The sequence below is a fragment of the Leiobunum rupestre genome, chromosome 6 (assembly GCF_980474605.1).
Source record: "Leiobunum rupestre chromosome 6, qqLeiRupe1.1.hap1, whole genome shotgun sequence".
In the NCBI taxonomy this organism is placed as follows: domain Eukaryota; kingdom Metazoa; phylum Arthropoda; class Arachnida; order Opiliones; family Sclerosomatidae; genus Leiobunum; species Leiobunum rupestre.
In genome coordinates this window covers 3,933,491-3,960,263 of record NC_143389.1, presented here as the reverse complement: position 1 = coordinate 3,960,263, position 26,773 = coordinate 3,933,491, and the positions used below count along the sequence as shown (strand labels likewise).

General features: G+C 39.5%; 12 non-coding genes and 3 pseudogenes across 12 annotated transcripts; 8 read left to right on the top strand and 7 right to left on the bottom strand.

Moving 5' to 3' along the window:
• Positions 1 to 1,144: 1,144 nt before the first annotated feature.
• On the bottom strand, positions 1,145 to 1,263 carry LOC149938437 (5S ribosomal RNA). The gene has a single exon (XR_016482021.1). It is a non-coding gene; the product is annotated as a 5S ribosomal RNA (ribosomal RNA).
• A 1,680-nt stretch (positions 1,264 to 2,943) lies between these two features.
• Positions 2,944 to 3,131, top strand: LOC149938436 (U2 spliceosomal RNA). The gene has a single exon (XR_016481615.1). It is a non-coding gene; the product is annotated as a U2 spliceosomal RNA (small nuclear RNA).
• Positions 3,132 to 5,094: 1,963 nt separating this feature from the next.
• On the bottom strand, positions 5,095 to 5,213 carry LOC149938435 (5S ribosomal RNA). Its single transcript, XR_016482020.1, has one exon. It is a non-coding gene; the product is annotated as a 5S ribosomal RNA (ribosomal RNA).
• Positions 5,214 to 6,362: 1,149 nt separating this feature from the next.
• On the top strand, positions 6,363 to 6,489 carry LOC149938434 (U2 spliceosomal RNA; annotated as a pseudogene).
• Positions 6,490 to 8,121: 1,632 nt separating this feature from the next.
• On the top strand, positions 8,122 to 8,300 carry LOC149938433 (U2 spliceosomal RNA; annotated as a pseudogene).
• A 1,971-nt stretch (positions 8,301 to 10,271) lies between these two features.
• LOC149938432 (5S ribosomal RNA) lies at positions 10,272 to 10,390 on the bottom strand. The gene has a single exon (XR_016482019.1). It is a non-coding gene; the product is annotated as a 5S ribosomal RNA (ribosomal RNA).
• A 1,152-nt stretch (positions 10,391 to 11,542) lies between these two features.
• Positions 11,543 to 11,686, top strand: LOC149938431 (U2 spliceosomal RNA; annotated as a pseudogene).
• Positions 11,687 to 13,162: 1,476 nt separating this feature from the next.
• LOC149938430 (U2 spliceosomal RNA) lies at positions 13,163 to 13,350 on the top strand. Its single transcript, XR_016481677.1, has one exon. It is a non-coding gene; the product is annotated as a U2 spliceosomal RNA (small nuclear RNA).
• Positions 13,351 to 15,329: 1,979 nt separating this feature from the next.
• Positions 15,330 to 15,448, bottom strand: LOC149938429 (5S ribosomal RNA). Its single transcript, XR_016482017.1, has one exon. It is a non-coding gene; the product is annotated as a 5S ribosomal RNA (ribosomal RNA).
• Positions 15,449 to 16,601: 1,153 nt separating this feature from the next.
• On the top strand, positions 16,602 to 16,793 carry LOC149938428 (U2 spliceosomal RNA). Its single transcript, XR_016481488.1, has one exon. It is a non-coding gene; the product is annotated as a U2 spliceosomal RNA (small nuclear RNA).
• Positions 16,794 to 18,772: 1,979 nt separating this feature from the next.
• On the bottom strand, positions 18,773 to 18,891 carry LOC149938427 (5S ribosomal RNA). The gene has a single exon (XR_016482016.1). It is a non-coding gene; the product is annotated as a 5S ribosomal RNA (ribosomal RNA).
• A 1,153-nt stretch (positions 18,892 to 20,044) lies between these two features.
• Positions 20,045 to 20,236, top strand: LOC149938426 (U2 spliceosomal RNA). Its single transcript, XR_016481487.1, has one exon. It is a non-coding gene; the product is annotated as a U2 spliceosomal RNA (small nuclear RNA).
• A 1,979-nt stretch (positions 20,237 to 22,215) lies between these two features.
• LOC149938425 (5S ribosomal RNA) lies at positions 22,216 to 22,334 on the bottom strand. Its single transcript, XR_016482015.1, has one exon. It is a non-coding gene; the product is annotated as a 5S ribosomal RNA (ribosomal RNA).
• A 1,151-nt stretch (positions 22,335 to 23,485) lies between these two features.
• LOC149938424 (U2 spliceosomal RNA) lies at positions 23,486 to 23,677 on the top strand. Its single transcript, XR_016481486.1, has one exon. It is a non-coding gene; the product is annotated as a U2 spliceosomal RNA (small nuclear RNA).
• Positions 23,678 to 25,656: 1,979 nt separating this feature from the next.
• LOC149938423 (5S ribosomal RNA) lies at positions 25,657 to 25,775 on the bottom strand. The gene has a single exon (XR_016482014.1). It is a non-coding gene; the product is annotated as a 5S ribosomal RNA (ribosomal RNA).
• Positions 25,776 to 26,773: the final 998 nt, after the last annotated feature.

Here is a 26,773-nt window from a genome sequence, read left to right as displayed (position 1 = left end):
GGCCCGCCGCCCGCGGCAGCTACATTACCAAGATATAAAGTGGCAAGGCTTATTTTTGGTAAGTACAAAATCATTTATTATATATTGCTCTATAATTAACTATATTTGGAATTAAACATTTTTGTTCTATTTATCTCAAAGTCATGATTATTCCTAACATTAATAGTATTAAACTTAATATGATATATCTTTTGTTAAAGTAGATTAGGAATTTATAATTTTAATATTTATAGAGGAGTTCGGATTTAAAATGTTATATTTTTTTAATAATGATCTCAAAGATCTGACTTTTGAAATGTTTGTTACTTTTTCTAAGTATCAATAAAACATGACATTAAATTTATATTGTGCCAAGGTTCATTTTTATATTTTACATAAACTACATCACCTAAAACAATTAATAGATAAAAGTTAGCTATATTATTTTGTTTAAAAAATATATCTCTGTCTCCGTTTTATTATTTAATTTCGTGGTTTGTTTTGATATTTTGTATTTTTGGGTTACTCCCCTAATCCATGCGGCTGTCCCATGATAAAACCTTCTATAAAACATTTTCCAAAAGTCCTTTTTTAGATTCAACTATTTAAATTACATTTAAGATTAAAATTTAGAACAAAAAATATATTTCACAATTAGAATTTGTTAATAAAATTTTAACTTTGGACTTCATTCCAAAACCAGAAAAGGCCATTTCAGAGTGGATTTTACCGCGGAAATGTTTTTGTTTAGAGATAAACGTTAGTTAGTTAGTTAGTTAGTTAGTTAGTTAATTAGTTAGTTAGTTAGTTAGTTAGTTAATTAGTTAGTTAGTTAGTTAGTTAGTTAGTTAGTTAGTTAGTTAGTTAGTAAGTAAGTAAGTAAGTAAGTAAGTAAGTAAGTTAGTACTATTTTAAGTACAAGCCTTAAGTAGAATAAAATGAAAACCAATTTTCTCGCCATTTTATTTTGTTCAATTTTGATACTAACATGTATTTTATTCACGGAAAGATGCTGCCAGTTGTTAAAAAAAGGCCAAGAGTTGACCGAAATAATATTATCGTCTGGGCGAACTTTTAATTGCATAAAAAAGCAGCGTCAAAATGATAGGATGAAGGTATTTTCCTGTTAAAAGACGCAAATCCCATCCCGCGAAAATAAATGAGTAGCCAACGGCACGCGGTGTTCCCAGGTGGTCTCCCTCCCAAGTACTGACCGCGCTCGACGCTGCTTAACTTCGGTGATCAGACGAGAACCGGTGTATTCAGCGTGATATGGCCGTTGCCGCTAGAGTGTAATTGATAGCGGTGGACAAGCCGCGACTAGCCAGGTCCTGGTAGGTTGGTGATCGCCGAGGGCCACCGGCTGCATGCGGCTCCAATAGAACGTTCTATACACTCTTTTTAGAAACGTTTACTGGGCGCCGATATTATCGTACAGACAACCAACGAGCAAGCCCTTTACCGCAGAAATTTCATCCCCCCCCCCCCCAAACCAGTTTTTTCATCACCCTCCCCGTAGACTGTAAGGTGATGGCGGTCGATTGGGAAGGCGCGTTTACGAATCTATAAAATTGGTGTGGTGTGCTTTCCCCCTTTGGAGTTCGGAGGAGGTGAAGGTTTGGCCGGTTTTTCGTCTTAGAGAAATATATTTATCTGGCAAACCCGTAAGAAATTGAGAGCAGTCAATTTTTATTAGTAGCGTAGTTGCTAGCCTAGGCTTCACATATTTCCGGCTTTGCTTTCCGCGCCTTTTTTCTTATTTTAAATGATTTTTGTAATAAATGTATGATGGCAAATAAGCAAAATTCTAGAAAATACTAGTCCCAAATCCACGTGTTTAAGATGAAACTTAGATCATGAAAATATCCTTAACCCCAAACATACTTCAACACCTAGGGTGCCTCCTACAACTCCTAAAAGGTACGTCTCTAAAATATTCATATAAAGACAGGACATAAGCCGAATTCTCTTAAACCAAAGAATAACAAAAGTTGTTAGTCCTGCTGAACCAGCTCTATAGTCTGTATGAAAAGTGACCGGTTATGGTCCACTTTTATAGAACGCTCTATTCGCTTATAATAAATTTTTCCTAAATGGTCATTTAAACGCGTTTGACGTTTCACGTAGAATCTAGTACACTTAATACGTTATTTATGGTCCTATAAACCACCATTTAGATTTTTTTTCCATACGGCCCGGTAAAGTGGCCCACTCTACTGTCTCTAGCCGATGACCCCAAAAGTGCCAGTCCGGGCCTGGCGGTGTACCTCTATTTCACGGATTCAAGATATCGTCTTCTCCTTTGTTCGCGCGATGGCTACAAACGTTGTCATCTCCCACCAGGACCAACATTCGGTGACGTAATTATGAAATATTTGAAATGCTCGAATTCTCTCTTTTTACTTTGTTAAACAGTGACGGCTCCTAGCGGGTTATCGCTTCTCGGCCTTTTGGCTAAGATCATGTTACACTTACCTGACAAAAATGTTAAACTAACCTAACCTTAAAAAATGTTACACTTATCTGAAAAAACTGTTAAACTCACCTGGAAAAAATGTTAAACTTACCTGGAAAAAATTTTAAACTTACCTGGAAAAAATGTTAAACCCAGCTGGAAAAATGTTAAACTCACCTGAACATTTTTTAAATTTAACTGAAAAACGTTAATCTTCCCTGACAAAAATGAAAATTTTGATAGTTAACTTTAAACTTACCTGAAAAATTTATATGAATAAATTTAAACTTATCTGAAAAAAATGTTAAACTTCTACTCACCTGAAAACTAATACGTCACAATTAAACTTACCTGGAATATTAAATGTTAAATTAACCTAGCCTGCATCTCAAACGATAAAATTAAACTACCCGTTTGAACCCCTTTTTAAATTTCAGTCCAATTAATGTAAATACCTAATTAATGCGAATCAATTTCTGTCCATGATCTATTGAAAGATCTGTATCTGTATATATTTGTCCTTCATTAATAAACAATTTCAGTATCTGTTCTTATCAGCTTAATATCTGATACGGGTCCCATCGGGGCCCAAGATATTAAACTTATTTTTGGACGGCGGCGGAGTGGTCGGAGCTTGCTCCACCTCCGCCACGGGTCGGCCTGGTATTGCAGTAAATCCGGGATCGGCCCACTTCTCTCTTGAAATCAAAAATCAAACGCTCTTATAATGGCGCACTGCGCAACACAGTATTTCCGGGAAATGTTATTTGGCTGTCTTTATATATATTTCTTTATTATAATATATTGCCCCTCTGACGTCATAAGTGGTAAAATCCTTATTGTCGAATAGTTAATAATGAAGAATCGGAAAGATTCCAGTTTTTGAATTTTCTTTTACCTAGTTATACACTCTTTTTCGCGGTATTTTCACGGAGGATAGGAAGGGAGGCGAAGTAGGAGGGATGAATGGCGGCAAGATTGCGGCAGCTACGCTACGTCTAGCCGCCATTTTTCCGAAATTTTCCCGCCGCTAAGCTTCTTACAAGGATGCTGCCGCGTTCATCCCTCCTACTTCGCCTCCCTTCCTATCCTCCTTGGTATTTTCCTGGGCGCGTCCATGCTTGGTTTTCCCCCTTTCAGTCCTCTCCTCCATTATGGATACCCAAGGAGTGGATGCTAGACTCCCCGTTTAGGGCAGAGGCAATGGCCGACGAGCGGGAGGCAAGTAAGAGGGGTAAAATAAAGGCGCGAAAAGAGGTTGTTCTGTGTTATTCCTGTGGTTTTATTCGTAACCCAAGGTTCGTAAATCGTGCATGTTCTAAGTGGTTGGCTGAAGGAACCGGTTTTCATAACGTAAATTCGCGGGTTTCGGTATGGTGGGTAGAGACAGCGCGCCCCTCATTTTTAGGTCATTGGGTTCCAGCCAAGATGTTCCGCGTAAAGAGAAAACACGAAATAAGCCCCTCTCCATTTTTTCTCTCTTCCCGTCTTCCGTGGACAGTGAGTCGCCGCCGGGGGCCCGCCGCCCGCGGCAGCTACATTACCAAGATATAAAGTGGCAAGGCTTATTTTTGGTAAGTACAAAATCATTTATTATATATTGCTCTATAATTAACTATATTTGGAATTAAACATTTTTGTTCTATTTATCTCAAAGTCATGATTATTCCTAACATTAATAGTATTAAACTTAATATGATATATCTTTTGTTAAAGTAGATTAGGAATTTATAATTTTAATATTTATAGAGGAGTTCGGATTTAAAATGTTATATTTTTTTAATAATGATCTCAAAGATCTGACTTTTGAAATGTTTGTTACTTTTTCTAAGTATCAATAAAACATGACATTAAATTTATATTGTGCCAAGGTTCATTTTTATATTTTACATAAACTACATCACCTAAAACAATTAATAGATAAAAGTTAGCTATATTATTTTGTTTAAAAAATATATCTCTGTCTCCGTTTTATTATTTAATTTCGTGGTTTGTTTTGATATTTTGTATTTTTGGGTTACTCCCCTAATCCATGCGGCTGTCCCATGATAAAACCTTCTATAAAACATTTTCCAAAAGTCCTTTTTTAGATTCAACTATTTAAATTACATTTAAGATTAAAATTTAGAACAAAAAATATATTTCACAATTAGAATTTGTTAATAAAATTTTAACTTTGGACTTCATTCCAAAACCAGAAAAGGCCATTTCAGAGTGGATTTTACCGCGGAAATGTTTTTGTTTAGAGATAAACGTTAGTTAGTTAGTTAGTTAGTTAGTTAGTTAATTAGTTAGTTAGTTAGTTAGTTAGTTAATTAGTTAGTTAGTTAGTTAGTTAGTTAGTTAGTTAGTTAGTTAGTTAGTAAGTAAGTAAGTAAGTAAGTAAGTAAGTAAGTTAGTACTATTTTAAGTACAAGCCTTAAGTAGAATAAAATGAAAACCAATTTTCTCGCCATTTTATTTTGTTCAATTTTGATACTAACATGTATTTTATTCACGGAAAGATGCTGCCAGTTGTTAAAAAAAGGCCAAGAGTTGACCGAAATAATATTATCGTCTGGGCGAACTTTTAATTGCATAAAAAAGCAGCGTCAAAATGATAGGATGAAGGTATTTTCCTGTTAAAAGACGCAAATCCCATCCCGCGAAAATAAATGAGTAGCCAACGGCACGCGGTGTTCCCAGGTGGTCTCCCTCCCAAGTACTGACCGCGCTCGACGCTGCTTAACTTCGGTGATCAGACGAGAACCGGTGTATTCAGCGTGATATGGCCGTTGCCGCTAGAGTGTAATTGATAGCGGTGGACAAGCCGCGACTAGCCAGGTCCTGGTAGGTTGGTGATCGCCGAGGGCCACCGGCTGCATGCGGCTCCAATAGAACGTTCTATACACTCTTTTTAGAAACGTTTACTGGGCGCCGATATTATCGTACAGACAACCAACGAGCAAGCCCTTTACCGCAGAAATTTCATCCCCCCCCCCCCAAACCAGTTTTTTCATCACCCTCCCCGTAGACTGTAAGGTGATGGCGGTCGATTGGGAAGGCGCGTTTACGAATCTATAAAATTGGTGTGGTGTGCTTTCCCCCTTTGGAGTTCGGAGGAGGTGAAGGTTTGGCCGGTTTTTCGTCTTAGAGAAATATATTTATCTGGCAAACCCGTAAGAAATTGAGAGCAGTCAATTTTTATTAGTAGCGTAGTTGCTAGCCTAGGCTTCACATATTTCCGGCTTTGCTTTCCGCGCCTTTTTTCTTATTTTAAATGATTTTTGTAATAAATGTATGATGGCAAATAAGCAAAATTCTAGAAAATACTAGTCCCAAATCCACGTGTTTAAGATGAAACTTAGATCATGAAAATATCCTTAACCCCAAACATACTTCAACACCTAGGGTGCCTCCTACAACTCCTAAAAGGTACGTCTCTAAAATATTCATATAAAGACAGGACATAAGCCGAATTCTCTTAAACCAAAGAATAACAAAAGTTGTTAGTCCTGCTGAACCAGCTCTATAGTCTGTATGAAAAGTGACCGGTTATGGTCCACTTTTATAGAACGCTCTATTCGCTTATAATAAATTTTTCCTAAATGGTCATTTAAACGCGTTTGACGTTTCACGTAGAATCTAGTACACTTAATACGTTATTTATGGTCCTATAAACCACCATTTAGATTTTTTTTCCATACGGCCCGGTAAAGTGGCCCACTCTACTGTCTCTAGCCGATGACCCCAAAAGTGCCAGTCCGGGCCTGGCGGTGTACCTCTATTTCACGGATTCAAGATATCGTCTTCTCCTTTGTTCGCGCGATGGCTACAAACGTTGTCATCTCCCACCAGGACCAACATTCGGTGACGTAATTATGAAATATTTGAAATGCTCGAATTCTCTCTTTTTACTTTGTTAAACAGTGACGGCTCCTAGCGGGTTATCGCTTCTCGGCCTTTTGGCTAAGATCAAAGTGTAGTATCTGTTTCTAATATCAGTGCTATACGGAGATCTTAGTCGGGGGGCGAGAAGTGTTTTTACGCCTTTAGGCGAGTTTGCCTGATCTCTGCCACGCTGAATCATCAGTCGCTGCCGTTCCTGTCTCCAGCCCAGTTCCAGTTCCGGCTGTTGTTCCTGTCTTCCTGTTGCCGCTTGATACAAACCAACGGTTCCTGAGTTCCGGTCTCCGCTTCGGCGGTTTCCACCAACTATCGCCATGCCTGCCGTACAATCGGTGCCGTCAGCATCGCAGTCAATGCCCTCGTCCTCGAAGAAGGCAACTGCAAAAATCAAGTTCGACGGGGTCAGTGTGGAAGATTTGGCTGTTGCCCTTTTCGACCACATTGGCCCCAGGAGTATCTCAGTTTTTCAGATGATCGGAAAATCTGAGGTGCAGATAACGTTCAAAGACAATCTCTGCTATCAGAAGGCTGTTGACGCCGGAATTGTCATTGGCGAAAGACATCTCAGCATCGTGGGAGTGGCGGATCCGGTGGCCCAAATCACTATAAAGGATGCGCCCAGCTGGTGGGATTTACCGTTCTTGAGAAACGCTTTAAAGAACTACTGCGAAGTCCTGTCGCAGACATGGGAGACCTTCCAGAAAGGTGCACTCATAGATGTCCGTAATGGCAATCGGCGCTTGGAAGTCAAGATTAAAAGCCCAATCCCGAACCTGATGACCATTAGCGGCCATCGCATTCAGATAGTATATCAGGGAGTGCAGCGTATGTGTTTCTACTGCCGAAAGGACAGTCATCAGGTTCGGGATTGTCCGAAGAAGAGGGAAAAAACACGTCAGATATCTGAAAATACGGAAATGCAAGAGCAGAATCCTGCACCGGAGGATCCTGAAAATTTAAGGAATTCGACACCACCACCAGCAGACCCGGTAGCCTTCACTAGCGATGGTGAATTCCAAGAAAAAATGGACGGCGAAATCTCAAGCGAAGGTCACTTCGAGGAGGGCGAAGACGGCTGGCGCCTATCCCCGCCAGGCTCTCTCCCCATCGTACTCGATACACCAGTAAATTCAAATGGTTATTCCAACGCAGTTAAAACTCCCCCGCGTCAAGACCCAGATTTGGAGTCTTCTCCAATCGCACAACATCCAGTTACAGAAATTCCGATATACAAACAAGAGTGGACCTGGTGGGAAATGTCCAACCAAGAATTAGAGGACTTCTGCCGTCGTGCACAGGACTTGGTCACCACATCACCAGGAATCCTTAGATGGCGTACAAAATCATTGCGTCATGCGAACATCATCTTGCAAAATCGCAGGAAACGTTCGCAGACTTCACCATCTGGAGCGCTCGCCAAGAAAGGGAAAAAATAAGCCCTCAATGTAATATGTAATTATGTTTTTAATTACTTTATTAGTTTTAAATATGCTTTTATTGTAAATTTTAACTTTACAATTTTAAAATTGTTTTTTGTGTAACTTTTAATAGTTTGTAGCTTAAAAATACAATGTATGCTTAAATATAGTACTCACCTGATACTTACCGTGGAACCGGGTTACCCTGTATTAACGAAAAGAAAAATAGGAAAAAAAAACTATTTTTAAAAAACTTACCTGATATACTTACCTTTAAAAAACTGTACACCTTGAAAACCTGTAAAAATCTTAAAAAAAATATTTTGACAATGTTCGCGCTAATTTAAAATTTTAATAACGTGAACAATTGTAAACTTGACAACGAATTTAAATAAACAAATTCAGTATCTGTTCTTATCAGCTTAATATCTGATACGGGTCCCATCGGGGCCCAAGATATTAAACTTATTTTTGGACGGCGGCGGAGTGGTCGGAGCTTGCTCCACCTCCGCCACGGGTCGGCCTGGTATTGCAGTAAATCCGGGATCGGCCCACTTCTCTCTTGAAATCAAAAATCAAACGCTCTTATAATGGCGCACTGCGCAACACAGTATTTCCGGGAAATGTTATTTGGCTGTCTTTATATATATTTCTTTATTATAATATATTGCCCCTCTGACGTCATAAGTGGTAAAATCCTTATTGTCGAATAGTTAATAATGAAGAATCGGAAAGATTCCAGTTTTTGAATTTTCTTTTACCTAGTTATACACTCTTTTTCGCGGTATTTTCACGGAGGATAGGAAGGGAGGCGAAGTAGGAGGGATGAATGGCGGCAAGATTGCGGCAGCTACGCTACGTCTAGCCGCCATTTTTCCGAAATTTTCCCGCCGCTAAGCTTCTTACAAGGATGCTGCCGCGTTCATCCCTCCTACTTCGCCTCCCTTCCTATCCTCCTTGGTATTTTCCTGGGCGCGTCCATGCTTGGTTTTCCCCCTTTCAGTCCTCTCCTCCATTATGGATACCCAAGGAGTGGATGCTAGACTCCCCGTTTAGGGCAGAGGCAATGGCCGACGAGCGGGAGGCAAGTAAGAGGGGTAAAATAAAGGCGCGAAAAGAGGTTGTTCTGTGTTATTCCTGTGGTTTTATTCGTAACCCAAGGTTCGTAAATCGTGCATGTTCTAAGTGGTTGGCTGAAGGAACCGGTTTTCATAACGTAAATTCGCGGGTTTCGGTATGGTGGGTAGAGACAGCGCGCCCCTCATTTTTAGGTCATTGGGTTCCAGCCAAGATGTTCCGCGTAAAGAGAAAACACGAAATAAGCCCCTCTCCATTTTTTCTCTCTTCCCGTCTTCCGTGGACAGTGAGTCGCCGCCGGGGGCCCGCCGCCCGCGGCAGCTACATTACCAAGATATAAAGTGGCAAGGCTTATTTTTGGTAAGTACAAAATCATTTATTATATATTGCTCTATAATTAACTATATTTGGAATTAAACATTTTTGTTCTATTTATCTCAAAGTCATGATTATTCCTAACATTAATAGTATTAAACTTAATATGATATATCTTTTGTTAAAGTAGATTAGGAATTTATAATTTTAATATTTATAGAGGAGTTCGGATTTAAAATGTTATATTTTTTTAATAATGATCTCAAAGATCTGACTTTTGAAATGTTTGTTACTTTTTCTAAGTATCAATAAAACATGACATTAAATTTATATTGTGCCAAGGTTCATTTTTATATTTTACATAAACTACATCACCTAAAACAATTAATAGATAAAAGTTAGCTATATTATTTTGTTTAAAAAATATATCTCTGTCTCCGTTTTATTATTTAATTTCGTGGTTTGTTTTGATATTTTGTATTTTTGGGTTACTCCCCTAATCCATGCGGCTGTCCCATGATAAAACCTTCTATAAAACATTTTCCAAAAGTCCTTTTTTAGATTCAACTATTTAAATTACATTTAAGATTAAAATTTAGAACAAAAAATATATTTCACAATTAGAATTTGTTAATAAAATTTTAACTTTGGACTTCATTCCAAAACCAGAAAAGGCCATTTCAGAGTGGATTTTACCGCGGAAATGTTTTTGTTTAGAGATAAACGTTAGTTAGTTAGTTAGTTAGTTAGTTAATTAGTTAGTTAGTTAGTTAGTTAGTTAATTAGTTAGTTAGTTAGTTAGTTAGTTAGTTAGTTAGTTAGTTAGTTAGTTAGTAAGTAAGTAAGTAAGTAAGTAAGTAAGTAAGTAAGTAAGTTAGTACTATTTTAAGTACAAGCCTTAAGTAGAATAAAATGAAAACCAATTTTCTCGCCATTTTATTTTGTTCAATTTTGATACTAACATGTATTTTATTCACGGAAAGATGCTGCCAGTTGTTAAAAAAAGGCCAAGAGTTGACCGAAATAATATTATCGTCTGGGCGAACTTTTAATTGCATAAAAAAGCAGCGTCAAAATGATAGGATGAAGGTATTTTCCTGTTAAAAGACGCAAATCCCATCCCGCGAAAATAAATGAGTAGCCAACGGCACGCGGTGTTCCCAGGTGGTCTCCCTCCCAAGTACTGACCGCGCTCGACGCTGCTTAACTTCGGTGATCAGACGAGAACCGGTGTATTCAGCGTGATATGGCCGTTGCCGCTAGAGTGTAATTGATAGCGGTGGACAAGCCGCGACTAGCCAGGTCCTGGTAGGTTGGTGATCGCCGAGGGCCACCGGCTGCATGCGGCTCCAATAGAACGTTCTATACACTCTTTTTAGAAACGTTTACTGGGCGCCGATATTATCGTACAGACAACCAACGAGCAAGCCCTTTACCGCAGAAATTTCATCCCCCCCCCCCCCCCAAACCAGTTTTTTCATCACCCTCCCCGTAGACTGTAAGGTGATGGCGGTCGATTGGGAAGGCGCGTTTACGAATCTATAAAATTGGTGTGGTGTGCTTTCCCCCTTTGGAGTTCGGAGGAGGTGAAGGTTTGGCCGGTTTTTCGTCTTAGAGAAATATATTTATCTGGCAAACCCGTAAGAAATTGAGAGCAGTCAATTTTTATTAGTAGCGTAGTTGCTAGCCTAGGCTTCACATATTTCCGGCTTTGCTTTCCGCGCCTTTTTTCTTATTTTAAATGATTTTTGTAATAAATGTATGATGGCAAATAAGAAAAATTCTAGAAAATACTAGTCCCAAATCCACGTGTTTAAGATGAAACTTAGATCATGAAAATATCCTTAACCCCAAACATACTTCAACACCTAGGGTGCCTCCTACAACTCCTAAAAGGTACGTCTCTAAAATATTCATATAAAGACAGGACATAAGCCGAATTCTCTTAAACCAAAGAATAACAAAAGTTGTTAGTCCTGCTGAACCAGCTCTATAGTCTGTATGAAAAGTGACCGGTTATGGTCCACTTTTATAGAACGCTCTATTCGCTTATAATAAATTTTTCCTAAATGGTCATTTAAACGCGTTTGACGTTTCACGTAGAATCTAGTACACTTAATACGTTATTTATGGTCCTATAAACCACCATTTAGATTTTTTTTCCATACGGCCCGGTAAAGTGGCCCACTCTACTGTCTCTAGCCGATGACCCCAAAAGTGCCAGTCCGGGCCTGGCGGTGTACCTCTATTTCACGGATTCAAGATATCGTCTTCTCCTTTGTTCGCGCGATGGCTACAAACGTTGTCATCTCCCACCAGGACCAACATTCGGTGACGTAATTATGAAATATTTGAAATGCTCGAATTCTCTCTTTTTACTTTGTTAAACAGTGACGGCTCCTAGCGGGTTATCGCTTCTCGGCCTTTTGGCTAAGATCAAAGTGTAGTATCTGTTCCCAGCTATTTCGCTGAAATCTTGGCCGAAAGGCCGTTAAGCGACGTTTACGCTTCTCAGCCTGTTCCTGCGATGCTGACTTACCTGCCGGTATCCTGACGTCTCTGTTCCTGTTCCTGTTTCTGCCGCTGCTGTTTCCGGTTCCTCTGCTGTTCCTGTTTCCGCTGCTGTTCCTGGTCCTGGCCCTGCTGACACTTACCTGTCGCTGCTGATCCTGGTCTCCACGCTGTATCCTGACTTGGCTGTTTCCTGCCACTGCTGCTCGACGCTGTTCCTTCCTGGGACTTGCCTTCATCCGACGATCCTCCCATAGCCATCATGGCTATGGAGGTGAAAAAACGCACTGCTCACCTTCAGGTCGACGCCGGATTCCTGGACGTCGCTCGGACCTTCCACGACAAGCTCGGCTCTGATTGCCTCGACACTCTCCAACCTGTTGGTAAAGACAAGTTTTTAATAACTTTTACGACCCTGGCCCTCCTGCAACAAGCGCTCTCCTACAACGACCTTGAAATTAACGATAAACCCTGCCGACTTACCAGCGTCGAAGATGACGGCGTCTGGGTGACCATCAAGAATCTACCCTCTTGGATCCAATGGGACTCCATACTTACCACTATGCGACATTACGGCACCATCAAAGCACACCGACTCGACGAATACCCTGAACTTAAAGGACTAAAAAATGGCGATAGATCGGTTAAAATTAAAATAGAAAAAACTATACCAAATGTTCTTTATTTCGGACGCAGCAGAGCGCTGGTCTACTACCAGGGAGTCGTAAAGAGATGTTTCTTTTGCGACAAGGAGGGACACAATGTGTCCTCATGCGAGGTGAAACAGGCTAGGAAGGAAGCCGAAGCGCGGAAAATCGCTGAAGGCCAGGAGATGGAACCAACAGAGAGGTCAGAGCACGTCCAGGCAGTGGACATGGTCGACCCGCCCCAGGCACCCGAGAAAATCAACGAAGACCACAACAGAGACCTATATGTCAGTCCCAAAAACCTAGAATACATAAAGAACTACTCGCAGCAGGAACTCAAAGAATTCATGGAATACCTAAGGACTACAGACGAATTGAACGACAGGCGGAAGCAGGTGTTTCTCACGCTCGCCAACCAAGAACTGGAAAAATATACAAAACGACACATGCCCAACTCTCCAGGCAAAGCCGCCAAGAAAGGAAAGACACAAGCCGAAGAGAAAAAGACATTCGCCACCGCCACCAAAAACACACCTGAGAAGGATGTATATACACAATACGTAACATACTAAATCTTTTTATCTCGTAATGACAAAATTTAATTTTAAATTATGCAGAACTCATTTTTATTCATTTACTTCTGTTTACACTTTTATTTGGTTTTAACTTTATTAACCCTGAAAGCAATTAGATTTTTTATTTTTAAGAAAAATAATTATACTCACCTTGTGATGTTAAAAGAAAAAAAACCAATTAATACTTACCTCGACGTTGGAAAAAAACCAAACCTAGGAAAAAAACGAAAAATGTAACAATTTTTAGCAATGTACGCGCTAATTTAATTTAATTAACCGCGAACATTTTAGAAATTTGTATTTTGACTGAAAATTAATAAACAAATTCAGTATCTGTTCTTATCAGCTTAATATCTGATACGGGTCCCATCGGGGCCCAAGATATTAAACTTATTTTTGGACGGCGGCGGAGTGGTCGGAGCTTGCTCCACCTCCGCCACGGGTCGGCCTGGTATTGCAGTAAATCCGGGATCGGCCCACTTCTCTCTTGAAATCAAAAATCAAACGCTCTTATAATGGCGCACTGCGCAACACAGTATTTCCGGGAAATGTTATTTGGCTGTCTTTATATATATTTCTTTATTATAATATATTGCCCCTCTGACGTCATAAGTGGTAAAATCCTTATTGTCGAATAGTTAATAATAAAGAATCGGAAAGATTCCAGTTTTTGAATTTTCTTTTACCTAGTTATACACTCTTTTTCGCGGTATTTTCACGGAGGATAGGAAGGGAGGCGAAGTAGGAGGGATGAATGGCGGCAAGATTGCGGCAGCTACGCTACGTCTAGCCGCCATTTTTCCGAAATTTTCCCGCCGCTAAGCTTCTTACAAGGATGCTGCCGCGTTCATCCCTCCTACTTCGCCTCCCTTCCTATCCTCCTTGGTATTTTCCTGGGCGCGTCCATGCTTGGTTTTCCCCCTTTCAGTCCTCTCCTCCATTATGGATACCCAAGGAGTGGATGCTAGACTCCCCGTTTAGGGCAGAGGCAATGGCCGACGAGCGGGAGGCAAGTAAGAGGGGTAAAATAAAGGCGCGAAAAGAGGTTGTTCTGTGTTATTCCTGTGGTTTTATTCGTAACCCAAGGTTCGTAAATCGTGCATGTTCTAAGTGGTTGGCTGAAGGAACCGGTTTTCATAACGTAAATTCGCGGGTTTCGGTATGGTGGGTAGAGACAGCGCGCCCCTCATTTTTAGGTCATTGGGTTCCAGCCAAGATGTTCCGCGTAAAGAGAAAACACGAAATAAGCCCCTCTCCATTTTTTCTCTCTTCCCGTCTTCCGTGGACAGTGAGTCGCCGCCGGGGGCCCGCCGCCCGCGGCAGCTACATTACCAAGATATAAAGTGGCAAGGCTTATTTTTGGTAAGTACAAAATCATTTATTATATATTGCTCTATAATTAACTATATTTGGAATTAAACATTTTTGTTCTATTTATCTCAAAGTCATGATTATTCCTAACATTAATAGTATTAAACTTAATATGATATATCTTTTGTTAAAGTAGATTAGGAATTTATAATTTTAATATTTATAGAGGAGTTCGGATTTAAAATGTTATATTTTTTTAATAATGATCTCAAAGATCTGACTTTTGAAATGTTTGTTACTTTTTCTAAGTATCAATAAAACATGACATTAAATTTATATTGTGCCAAGGTTCATTTTTATATTTTACATAAACTACATCACCTAAAACAATTAATAGATAAAAGTTAGCTATATTATTTTGTTTAAAAAATATATCTCTGTCTCCGTTTTATTATTTAATTTCGTGGTTTGTTTTGATATTTTGTATTTTTGGGTTACTCCCCTAATCCATGCGGCTGTCCCATGATAAAACCTTCTATAAAACATTTTCCAAAAGTCCTTTTTTAGATTCAACTATTTAAATTACATTTAAGATTAAAATTTAGAACAAAAAATATATTTCACAATTAGAATTTGTTAATAAAATTTTAACTTTGGACTTCATTCCAAAACCAGAAAAGGCCATTTCAGAGTGGATTTTACCGCGGAAATGTTTTTGTTTAGAGATAAACGTTAGTTAGTTAGTTAGTTAGTTAGTTAGTTAGTTAATTAGTTAGTTAGTTAGTTAGTTAGTTAATTAGTTAGTTAGTTAGTTAGTTAGTTAGTTAGTTAGTTAGTTAGTTAGTTAGTAAGTAAGTAAGTAAGTAAGTAAGTAAGTAAGTAAGTAAGTTAGTACTATTTTAAGTACAAGCCTTAAGTAGAATAAAATGAAAACCAATTTTCTCGCCATTTTATTTTGTTCAATTTTGATACTAACATGTATTTTATTCACGGAAAGATGCTGCCAGTTGTTAAAAAAAGGCCAAGAGTTGACCGAAATAATATTATCGTCTGGGCGAACTTTTAATTGCATAAAAAAGCAGCGTCAAAATGATAGGATGAAGGTATTTTCCTGTTAAAAGACGCAAATCCCATCCCGCGAAAATAAATGAGTAGCCAACGGCACGCGGTGTTCCCAGGTGGTCTCCCTCCCAAGTACTGACCGCGCTCGACGCTGCTTAACTTCGGTGATCAGACGAGAACCGGTGTATTCAGCGTGATATGGCCGTTGCCGCTAGAGTGTAATTGATAGCGGTGGACAAGCCGCGACTAGCCAGGTCCTGGTAGGTTGGTGATCGCCGAGGGCCACCGGCTGCATGCGGCTCCAATAGAACGTTCTATACACTCTTTTTAGAAACGTTTACTGGGCGCCGATATTATCGTACAGACAACCAACGAGCAAGCCCTTTACCGCAGAAATTTCATCCCCCCCCCCCCCCCCAAACCAGTTTTTTCATCACCCTCCCCGTAGACTGTAAGGTGATGGCGGTCGATTGGGAAGGCGCGTTTACGAATCTATAAAATTGGTGTGGTGTGCTTTCCCCCTTTGGAGTTCGGAGGAGGTGAAGGTTTGGCCGGTTTTTCGTCTTAGAGAAATATATTTATCTGGCAAACCCGTAAGAAATTGAGAGCAGTCAATTTTTATTAGTAGCGTAGTTGCTAGCCTAGGCTTCACATATTTCCGGCTTTGCTTTCCGCGCCTTTTTTCTTATTTTAAATGATTTTTGTAATAAATGTATGATGGCAAATAAGAAAAATTCTAGAAAATACTAGTCCCAAATCCACGTGTTTAAGATGAAACTTAGATCATGAAAATATCCTTAACCCCAAACATACTTCAACACCTAGGGTGCCTCCTACAACTCCTAAAAGGTACGTCTCTAAAATATTCATATAAAGACAGGACATAAGCCGAATTCTCTTAAACCAAAGAATAACAAAAGTTGTTAGTCCTGCTGAACCAGCTCTATAGTCTGTATGAAAAGTGACCGGTTATGGTCCACTTTTATAGAACGCTCTATTCGCTTATAATAAATTTTTCCTAAATGGTCATTTAAACGCGTTTGACGTTTCACGTAGAATCTAGTACACTTAATACGTTATTTATGGTCCTATAAACCACCATTTAGATTTTTTTTCCATACGGCCCGGTAAAGTGGCCCACTCTACTGTCTCTAGCCGATGACCCCAAAAGTGCCAGTCCGGGCCTGGCGGTGTACCTCTATTTCACGGATTCAAGATATCGTCTTCTCCTTTGTTCGCGCGATGGCTACAAACGTTGTCATCTCCCACCAGGACCAACATTCGGTGACGTAATTATGAAATATTTGAAATGCTCGAATTCTCTCTTTTTACTTTGTTAAACAGTGACGGCTCCTAGCGGGTTATCGCTTCTCGGCCTTTTGGCTAAGATCAAAGTGTAGTATCTGTTCTTATCAGCTTAATATCTGATACGGGTCCCATCGGGGCCCAAGATATTAAACTTATTTTTGGACGGCGGCGGAGTGGTCGGAGCTTGCTCCACCTCCGCCACGGGTCGGCCTGGTATTGCAGTAAATCCGGGATCGGCCCACTTCTCTCTTGAAATCAAAAATCAAACGCTCTTATAATGGCGCACTGCGCAACACAGTATTTCCGGGAAATGTTATTTGGCTGTCTTTATATATATTTCTTTATTATAATATATTGCCCCTCTGACGTCATAAGTGGTAAAATCCTTATTGTCGAATAGTTAATAATGAAGAATCGGAAAGATTCCAGTTTTTGAATTTTCTTTTACCTAGTTATACACTCTTTTTCGCGGTATTTTCACGGAGGATAGGAAGGGAGGCGAAGTAGGAGGGATGAATGGCGGCAAGATTGCGGCAGCTACGCTACGTCTAGCCGCCATTTTTCCGAAATTTTCCCGCCGCTAAGCTTCTTACAAGGATGCTGCCGCGTTCATCCCTCCTACTTCGCCTCCCTTCCTATCCTCCTTGGTATTTTCCTGGGCGCGTCCATGCTTGGTTTTCCCCCTTTCAGTCCTCTCCTCCATTATGGATACCCAAGGAGTGGATGCTAGACTCCCCGTTTAGGGCAGAGGCAATGGCCGACGAGCGGGAGGCAAGTAAGAGGGGTAAAATAAAGGCGCGAAAAGAGGTTGTTCTGTGTTATTCCTGTGGTTTTATTCGTAACCCAAGGTTCGTAAATCGTGCATGTTCTAAGTGGTTGGCTGAAGGAACCGGTTTTCATAACGTAAATTCGCGGGTTTCGGTATGGTGGGTAGAGACAGCGCGCCCCTCATTTTTAGGTCATTGGGTTCCAGCCAAGATGTTCCGCGTAAAGAGAAAACACGAAATAAGCCCCTCTCCATTTTTTCTCTCTTCCCGTCTTCCGTGGACAGTGAGTCGCCGCCGGGGGCCCGCCGCCCGCGGCAGCTACATTACCAAGATATAAAGTGGCAAGGCTTATTTTTGGTAAGTACAAAATCATTTATTATATATTGCTCTATAATTAACTATATTTGGAATTAAACATTTTTGTTCTATTTATCTCAAAGTCATGATTATTCCTAACATTAATAGTATTAAACTTAATATGATATATCTTTTGTTAAAGTAGATTAGGAATTTATAATTTTAATATTTATAGAGGAGTTCGGATTTAAAATGTTATATTTTTTTAATAATGATCTCAAAGATCTGACTTTTGAAATGTTTGTTACTTTTTCTAAGTATCAATAAAACATGACATTAAATTTATATTGTGCCAAGGTTCATTTTTATATTTTACATAAACTACATCACCTAAAACAATTAATAGATAAAAGTTAGCTATATTATTTTGTTTAAAAAATATATCTCTGTCTCCGTTTTATTATTTAATTTCGTGGTTTGTTTTGATATTTTGTATTTTTGGGTTACTCCCCTAATCCATGCGGCTGTCCCATGATAAAACCTTCTATAAAACATTTTCCAAAAGTCCTTTTTTAGATTCAACTATTTAAATTACATTTAAGATTAAAATTTAGAACAAAAAATATATTTCACAATTAGAATTTGTTAATAAAATTTTAACTTTGGACTTCATTCCAAAACCAGAAAAGGCCATTTCAGAGTGGATTTTACCGCGGAAATGTTTTTGTTTAGAGATAAACGTTAGTTAGTTAGTTAGTTAGTTAGTTAGTTAGTTAATTAGTTAGTTAGTTAGTTAGTTAGTTAATTAGTTAGTTAGTTAGTTAGTTAGTTAGTTAGTTAGTTAGTTAGTTAGTTAGTAAGTAAGTAAGTAAGTAAGTAAGTAAGTAAGTAAGTAAGTTAGTACTATTTTAAGTACAAGCCTTAAGTAGAATAAAATGAAAACCAATTTTCTCGCCATTTTATTTTGTTCAATTTTGATACTAACATGTATTTTATTCACGGAAAGATGCTGCCAGTTGTTAAAAAAAGGCCAAGAGTTGACCGAAATAATATTATCGTCTGGGCGAACTTTTAATTGCATAAAAAAGCAGCGTCAAAATGATAGGATGAAGGTATTTTCCTGTTAAAAGACGCAAATCCCATCCCGCGAAAATAAATGAGTAGCCAACGGCACGCGGTGTTCCCAGGTGGTCTCCCTCCCAAGTACTGACCGCGCTCGACGCTGCTTAACTTCGGTGATCAGACGAGAACCGGTGTATTCAGCGTGATATGGCCGTTGCCGCTAGAGTGTAATTGATAGCGGTGGACAAGCCGCGACTAGCCAGGTCCTGGTAGGTTGGTGATCGCCGAGGGCCACCGGCTGCATGCGGCTCCAATAGAACGTTCTATACACTCTTTTTAGAAACGTTTACTGGGCGCCGATATTATCGTACAGACAACCAACGAGCAAGCCCTTTACCGCAGAAATTTCATCCCCCCCCCCCCCCCCAAACCAGTTTTTTCATCACCCTCCCCGTAGACTGTAAGGTGATGGCGGTCGATTGGGAAGGCGCGTTTACGAATCTATAAAATTGGTGTGGTGTGCTTTCCCCCTTTGGAGTTCGGAGGAGGTGAAGGTTTGGCCGGTTTTTCGTCTTAGAGAAATATATTTATCTGGCAAACCCGTAAGAAATTGAGAGCAGTCAATTTTTATTAGTAGCGTAGTTGCTAGCCTAGGCTTCACATATTTCCGGCTTTGCTTTCCGCGCCTTTTTTCTTATTTTAAATGATTTTTGTAATAAATGTATGATGGCAAATAAGAAAAATTCTAGAAAATACTAGTCCCAAATCCACGTGTTTAAGATGAAACTTAGATCATGAAAATATCCTTAACCCCAAACATACTTCAACACCTAGGGTGCCTCCTACAACTCCTAAAAGGTACGTCTCTAAAATATTCATATAAAGACAGGACATAAGCCGAATTCTCTTAAACCAAAGAATAACAAAAGTTGTTAGTCCTGCTGAACCAGCTCTATAGTCTGTATGAAAAGTGACCGGTTATGGTCCACTTTTATAGAACGCTCTATTCGCTTATAATAAATTTTTCCTAAATGGTCATTTAAACGCGTTTGACGTTTCACGTAGAATCTAGTACACTTAATACGTTATTTATGGTCCTATAAACCACCATTTAGATTTTTTTTCCATACGGCCCGGTAAAGTGGCCCACTCTACTGTCTCTAGCCGATGACCCCAAAAGTGCCAGTCCGGGCCTGGCGGTGTACCTCTATTTCACGGATTCAAGATATCGTCTTCTCCTTTGTTCGCGCGATGGCTACAAACGTTGTCATCTCCCACCAGGACCAACATTCGGTGACGTAATTATGAAATATTTGAAATGCTCGAATTCTCTCTTTTTACTTTGTTAAACAGTGACGGCTCCTAGCGGGTTATCGCTTCTCGGCCTTTTGGCTAAGATCAAAGTGTAGTATCTGTTCTTATCAGCTTAATATCTGATACGGGTCCCATCGGGGCCCAAGATATTAAACTTATTTTTGGACGGCGGCGGAGTGGTCGGAGCTTGCTCCACCTCCGCCACGGGTCGGCCTGGTATTGCAGTAAATCCGGGATCGGCCCACTTCTCTCTTGAAATCAAAAATCAAACGCTCTTATAATGGCGCACTGCGCAACACAGTATTTCCGGGAAATGTTATTTGGCTGTCTTTATATATATTTCTTTATTATAATATATTGCCCCTCTGACGTCATAAGTGGTAAAATCCTTATTGTCGAATAGTTAATAATGAAGAATCGGAAAGATTCCAGTTTTTGAATTTTCTTTTACCTAGTTATACACTCTTTTTCGCGGTATTTTCACGGAGGATAGGAAGGGAGGCGAAGTAGGAGGGATGAATGGCGGCAAGATTGCGGCAGCTACGCTACGTCTAGCCGCCATTTTTCCGAAATTTTCCCGCCGCTAAGCTTCTTACAAGGATGCTGCCGCGTTCATCCCTCCTACTTCGCCTCCCTTCCTATCCTCCTTGGTATTTTCCTGGGCGCGTCCATGCTTGGTTTTCCCCCTTTCAGTCCTCTCCTCCATTATGGATACCCAAGGAGTGGATGCTAGACTCCCCGTTTAGGGCAGAGGCAATGGCCGACGAGCGGGAGGCAAGTAAGAGGGGTAAAATAAAGGCGCGAAAAGAGGTTGTTCTGTGTTATTCCTGTGGTTTTATTCGTAACCCAAGGTTCGTAAATCGTGCATGTTCTAAGTGGTTGGCTGAAGGAACCGGTTTTCATAACGTAAATTCGCGGGTTTCGGTATGGTGGGTAGAGACAGCGCGCCCCTCATTTTTAGGTCATTGGGTTCCAGCCAAGATGTTCCGCGTAAAGAGAAAACACGAAATAAGCCCCTCTCCATTTTTTCTCTCTTCCCGTCTTCCGTGGACAGTGAGTCGCCGCCGGGGGCCCGCCGCCCGCGGCAGCTACATTACCAAGATATAAAGTGGCAAGGCTTATTTTTGGTAAGTACAAAATCATTTATTATATATTGCTCTATAATTAACTATATTTGGAATTAAACATTTTTGTTCTATTTATCTCAAAGTCATGATTATTCCTAACATTAATAGTATTAAACTTAATATGATATATCTTTTGTTAAAGTAGATTAGGAATTTATAATTTTAATATTTATAGAGGAGTTCGGATTTAAAATGTTATATTTTTTTAATAATGATCTCAAAGATCTGACTTTTGAAATGTTTGTTACTTTTTCTAAGTATCAATAAAACATGACATTAAATTTATATTGTGCCAAGGTTCATTTTTATATTTTACATAAACTACATCACCTAAAACAATTAATAGATAAAAGTTAGCTATATTATTTTGTTTAAAAAATATATCTCTGTCTCCGTTTTATTATTTAATTTCGTGGTTTGTTTTGATATTTTGTATTTTTGGGTTACTCCCCTAATCCATGCGGCTGTCCCATGATAAAACCTTCTATAAAACATTTTCCAAAAGTCCTTTTTTAGATTCAACTATTTAAATTACATTTAAGATTAAAATTTAGAACAAAAAATATATTTCACAATTAGAATTTGTTAATAAAATTTTAACTTTGGACTTCATTCCAAAACCAGAAAAGGCCATTTCAGAGTGGATTTTACCGCGGAAATGTTTTTGTTTAGAGATAAACGTTAGTTAGTTAGTTAGTTAGTTAGTTAGTTAGTTAATTAGTTAGTTAGTTAGTTAGTTAGTTAATTAGTTAGTTAGTTAGTTAGTTAGTTAGTTAGTTAGTTAGTTAGTTAGTTAGTAAGTAAGTAAGTAAGTAAGTAAGTAAGTAAGTAAGTAAGTTAGTACTATTTTAAGTACAAGCCTTAAGTAGAATAAAATGAAAACCAATTTTCTCGCCATTTTATTTTGTTCAATTTTGATACTAACATGTATTTTATTCACGGAAAGATGCTGCCAGTTGTTAAAAAAAGGCCAAGAGTTGACCGAAATAATATTATCGTCTGGGCGAACTTTTAATTGCATAAAAAAGCAGCGTCAAAATGATAGGATGAAGGTATTTTCCTGTTAAAAGACGCAAATCCCATCCCGCGAAAATAAATGAGTAGCCAACGGCACGCGGTGTTCCCAGGTGGTCTCCCTCCCAAGTACTGACCGCGCTCGACGCTGCTTAACTTCGGTGATCAGACGAGAACCGGTGTATTCAGCGTGATATGGCCGTTGCCGCTAGAGTGTAATTGATAGCGGTGGACAAGCCGCGACTAGCCAGGTCCTGGTAGGTTGGTGATCGCCGAGGGCCACCGGCTGCATGCGGCTCCAATAGAACGTTCTATACACTCTTTTTAGAAACGTTTACTGGGCGCCGATATTATCGTACAGACAACCAACGAGCAAGCCCTTTACCGCAGAAATTTCATCCCCCCCCCCCCCCAAACCAGTTTTTTCATCACCCTCCCCGTAGACTGTAAGGTGATGGCGGTCGATTGGGAAGGCGCGTTTACGAATCTATAAAATTGGTGTGGTGTGCTTTCCCCCTTTGGAGTTCGGAGGAGGTGAAGGTTTGGCCGGTTTTTCGTCTTAGAGAAATATATTTATCTGGCAAACCCGTAAGAAATTGAGAGCAGTCAATTTTTATTAGTAGCGTAGTTGCTAGCCTAGGCTTCACATATTTCCGGCTTTGCTTTCCGCGCCTTTTTTCTTATTTTAAATGATTTTTGTAATAAATGTATGATGGCAAATAAGAAAAATTCTAGAAAATACTAGTCCCAAATCCACGTGTTTAAGATGAAACTTAGATCATGAAAATATCCTTAACCCCAAACATACTTCAACACCTAGGGTGCCTCCTACAACTCCTAAAAGGTACGTCTCTAAAATATTCATATAAAGACAGGACATAAGCCGAATTCTCTTAAACCAAAGAATAACAAAAGTTGTTAGTCCTGCTGAACCAGCTCTATAGTCTGTATGAAAAGTGACCGGTTATGGTCCACTTTTATAGAACGCTCTATTCGCTTATAATAAATTTTTCCTAAATGGTCATTTAAACGCGTTTGACGTTTCACGTAGAATCTAGTACACTTAATACGTTATTTATGGTCCTATAAACCACCATTTAGATTTTTTTTCCATACGGCCCGGTAAAGTGGCCCACTCTACTGTCTCTAGCCGATGACCCCAAAAGTGCCAGTCCGGGCCTGGCGGTGTACCTCTATTTCACGGATTCAAGATATCGTCTTCTCCTTTGTTCGCGCGATGGCTACAAACGTTGTCATCTCCCACCAGGACCAACATTCGGTGACGTAATTATGAAATATTTGAAATGCTCGAATTCTCTCTTTTTACTTTGTTAAACAGTGACGGCTCCTAGCGGGTTATCGCTTCTCGGCCTTTTGGCTAAGATCAAAGTGTAGTATCTGTTCTTATCAGCTTAATATCTGATACGGGTCCCATCGGGGCCCAAGATATTAAACTTATTTTTGGACGGCGGCGGAGTGGTCGGAGCTTGCTCCACCTCCGCCACGGGTCGGCCTGGTATTGCAGTAAATCCGGGATCGGCCCACTTCTCTCTTGAAATCAAAAATCAAACGCTCTTATAATGGCGCACTGCGCAACACAGTATTTCCGGGAAATGTTATTTGGCTGTCTTTATATATATTTCTTTATTATAATATATTGCCCCTCTGACGTCATAAGTGGTAAAATCCTTATTGTCGAATAGTTAATAATGAAGAATCGGAAAGATTCCAGTTTTTGAATTTTCTTTTACCTAGTTATACACTCTTTTTCGCGGTATTTTCACGGAGGATAGGAAGGGAGGCGAAGTAGGAGGGATGAATGGCGGCAAGATTGCGGCAGCTACGCTACGTCTAGCCGCCATTTTTCCGAAATTTTCCCGCCGCTAAGCTTCTTACAAGGATGCTGCCGCGTTCATCCCTCCTACTTCGCCTCCCTTCCTATCCTCCTTGGTATTTTCCTGGGCGCGTCCATGCTTGGTTTTCCCCCTTTCAGTCCTCTCCTCCATTATGGATACCCAAGGAGTGGATGCTAGACTCCCCGTTTAGGGCAGAGGCAATGGCCGACGAGCGGGAGGCAAGTAAGAGGGGTAAAATAAAGGCGCGAAAAGAGGTTGTTCTGTGTTATTCCTGTGGTTTTATTCGTAACCCAAGGTTCGTAAATCGTGCATGTTCTAAGTGGTTGGCTGAAGGAACCGGTTTTCATAACGTAAATTCGCGGGTTTCGGTATGGTGGGTAGAGACAGCGCGCCCCTCATTTTTAGGTCATTGGGTTCCAGCCAAGATGTTCCGCGTAAAGAGAAAACACGAAATAAGCCCCTCTCCATTTTTTCTCTCTTCCCGTCTTCCGTGGACAGTGAGTCGCCGCCGGGGGCCCGCCGCCCGCGGCAGCTACATTACCAAGATATAAAGTGGCAAGGCTTATTTTTGGTAAGTACAAAATCATTTATTATATATTGCTCTATAATTAACTATATTTGGAATTAAACATTTTTGTTCTATTTATCTCAAAGTCATGATTATTCCTAACATTAATAGTATTAAACTTAATATGATATATCTTTTGTTAAAGTAGATTAGGAATTTATAATTTTAATATTTATAGAGGAGTTCGGATTTAAAATGTTATATTTTTTTAATAATGATCTCAAAGATCTGACTTTTGAAATGTTTGTTACTTTTTCTAAGTATCAATAAAACATGACATTAAATTTATATTGTGCCAAGGTTCATTTTTATATTTTACATAAACTACATCACCTAAAACAATTAATAGATAAAAGTTAGCTATATTATTTTGTTTAAAAAATATATCTCTGTCTCCGTTTTATTATTTAATTTCGTGGTTTGTTTTGATATTTTGTATTTTTGGGTTACTCCCCTAATCCATGCGGCTGTCCCATGATAAAACCTTCTATAAAACATTTTCCAAAAGTCCTTTTTTAGATTCAACTATTTAAATTACATTTAAGATTAAAATTTAGAACAAAAAATATATTTCACAATTAGAATTTGTTAATAAAATTTTAACTTTGGACTTCATTCCAAAACCAGAAAAGGCCATTTCAGAGTGGATTTTACCGCGGAAATGTTTTTGTTTAGAGATAAACGTTAGTTAGTTAGTTAGTTAGTTAGTTAGTTAGTTAATTAGTTAGTTAGTTAGTTAGTTAGTTAATTAGTTAGTTAGTTAGTTAGTTAGTTAGTTAGTTAGTTAGTTAGTTAGTTAGTAAGTAAGTAAGTAAGTAAGTAAGTAAGTAAGTAAGTAAGTTAGTACTATTTTAAGTACAAGCCTTAAGTAGAATAAAATGAAAACCAATTTTCTCGCCATTTTATTTTGTTCAATTTTGATACTAACATGTATTTTATTCACGGAAAGATGCTGCCAGTTGTTAAAAAAAGGCCAAGAGTTGACCGAAATAATATTATCGTCTGGGCGAACTTTTAATTGCATAAAAAAGCAGCGTCAAAATGATAGGATGAAGGTATTTTCCTGTTAAAAGACGCAAATCCCATCCCGCGAAAATAAATGAGTAGCCAACGGCACGCGGTGTTCCCAGGTGGTCTCCCTCCCAAGTACTGACCGCGCTCGACGCTGCTTAACTTCGGTGATCAGACGAGAACCGGTGTATTCAGCGTGATATGGCCGTTGCCGCTAGAGTGTAATTGATAGCGGTGGACAAGCCGCGACTAGCCAGGTCCTGGTAGGTTGGTGATCGCCGAGGGCCACCGGCTGCATGCGGCTCCAATAGAACGTTCTATACACTCTTTTTAGAAACGTTTACTGGGCGCCGATATTATCGTACAGACAACCAACGAGCAAGCCCTTTACCGCAGAAATTTCATCCCCCCCCCCCCCCAAACCAGTTTTTTCATCACCCTCCCCGTAGACTGTAAGGTGATGGCGGTCGATTGGGAAGGCGCGTTTACGAATCTATAAAATTGGTGTGGTGTGCTTTCCCCCTTTGGAGTTCGGAGGAGGTGAAGGTTTGGCCGGTTTTTCGTCTTAGAGAAATATATTTATCTGGCAAACCCGTAAGAAATTGAGAGCAGTCAATTTTTATTAGTAGCGTAGTTGCTAGCCTAGGCTTCACATATTTCCGGCTTTGCTTTCCGCGCCTTTTTTCTTATTTTAAATGATTTTTGTAATAAATGTATGATGGCAAATAAGAAAAATTCTAGAAAATACTAGTCCCAAATCCACGTGTTTAAGATGAAACTTAGATCATGAAAATATCCTTAACCCCAAACATACTTCAACACCTAGGGTGCCTCCTACAACTCCTAAAAGGTACGTCTCTAAAATATTCATATAAAGACAGGACATAAGCCGAATTCTCTTAAACCAAAGAATAACAAAAGTTGTTAGTCCTGCTGAACCAGCTCTATAGTCTGTATGAAAAGTGACCGGTTATGGTCCACTTTTATAGAACGCTCTATTCGCTTATAATAAATTTTTCCTAAATGGTCATTTAAACGCGTTTGACGTTTCACGTAGAATCTAGTACACTTAATACGTTATTTATGGTCCTATAAACCACCATTTAGATTTTTTTTCCATACGGCCCGGTAAAGTGGCCCACTCTACTGTCTCTAGCCGATGACCCCAAAAGTGCCAGTCCGGGCCTGGCGGTGTACCTCTATTTCACGGA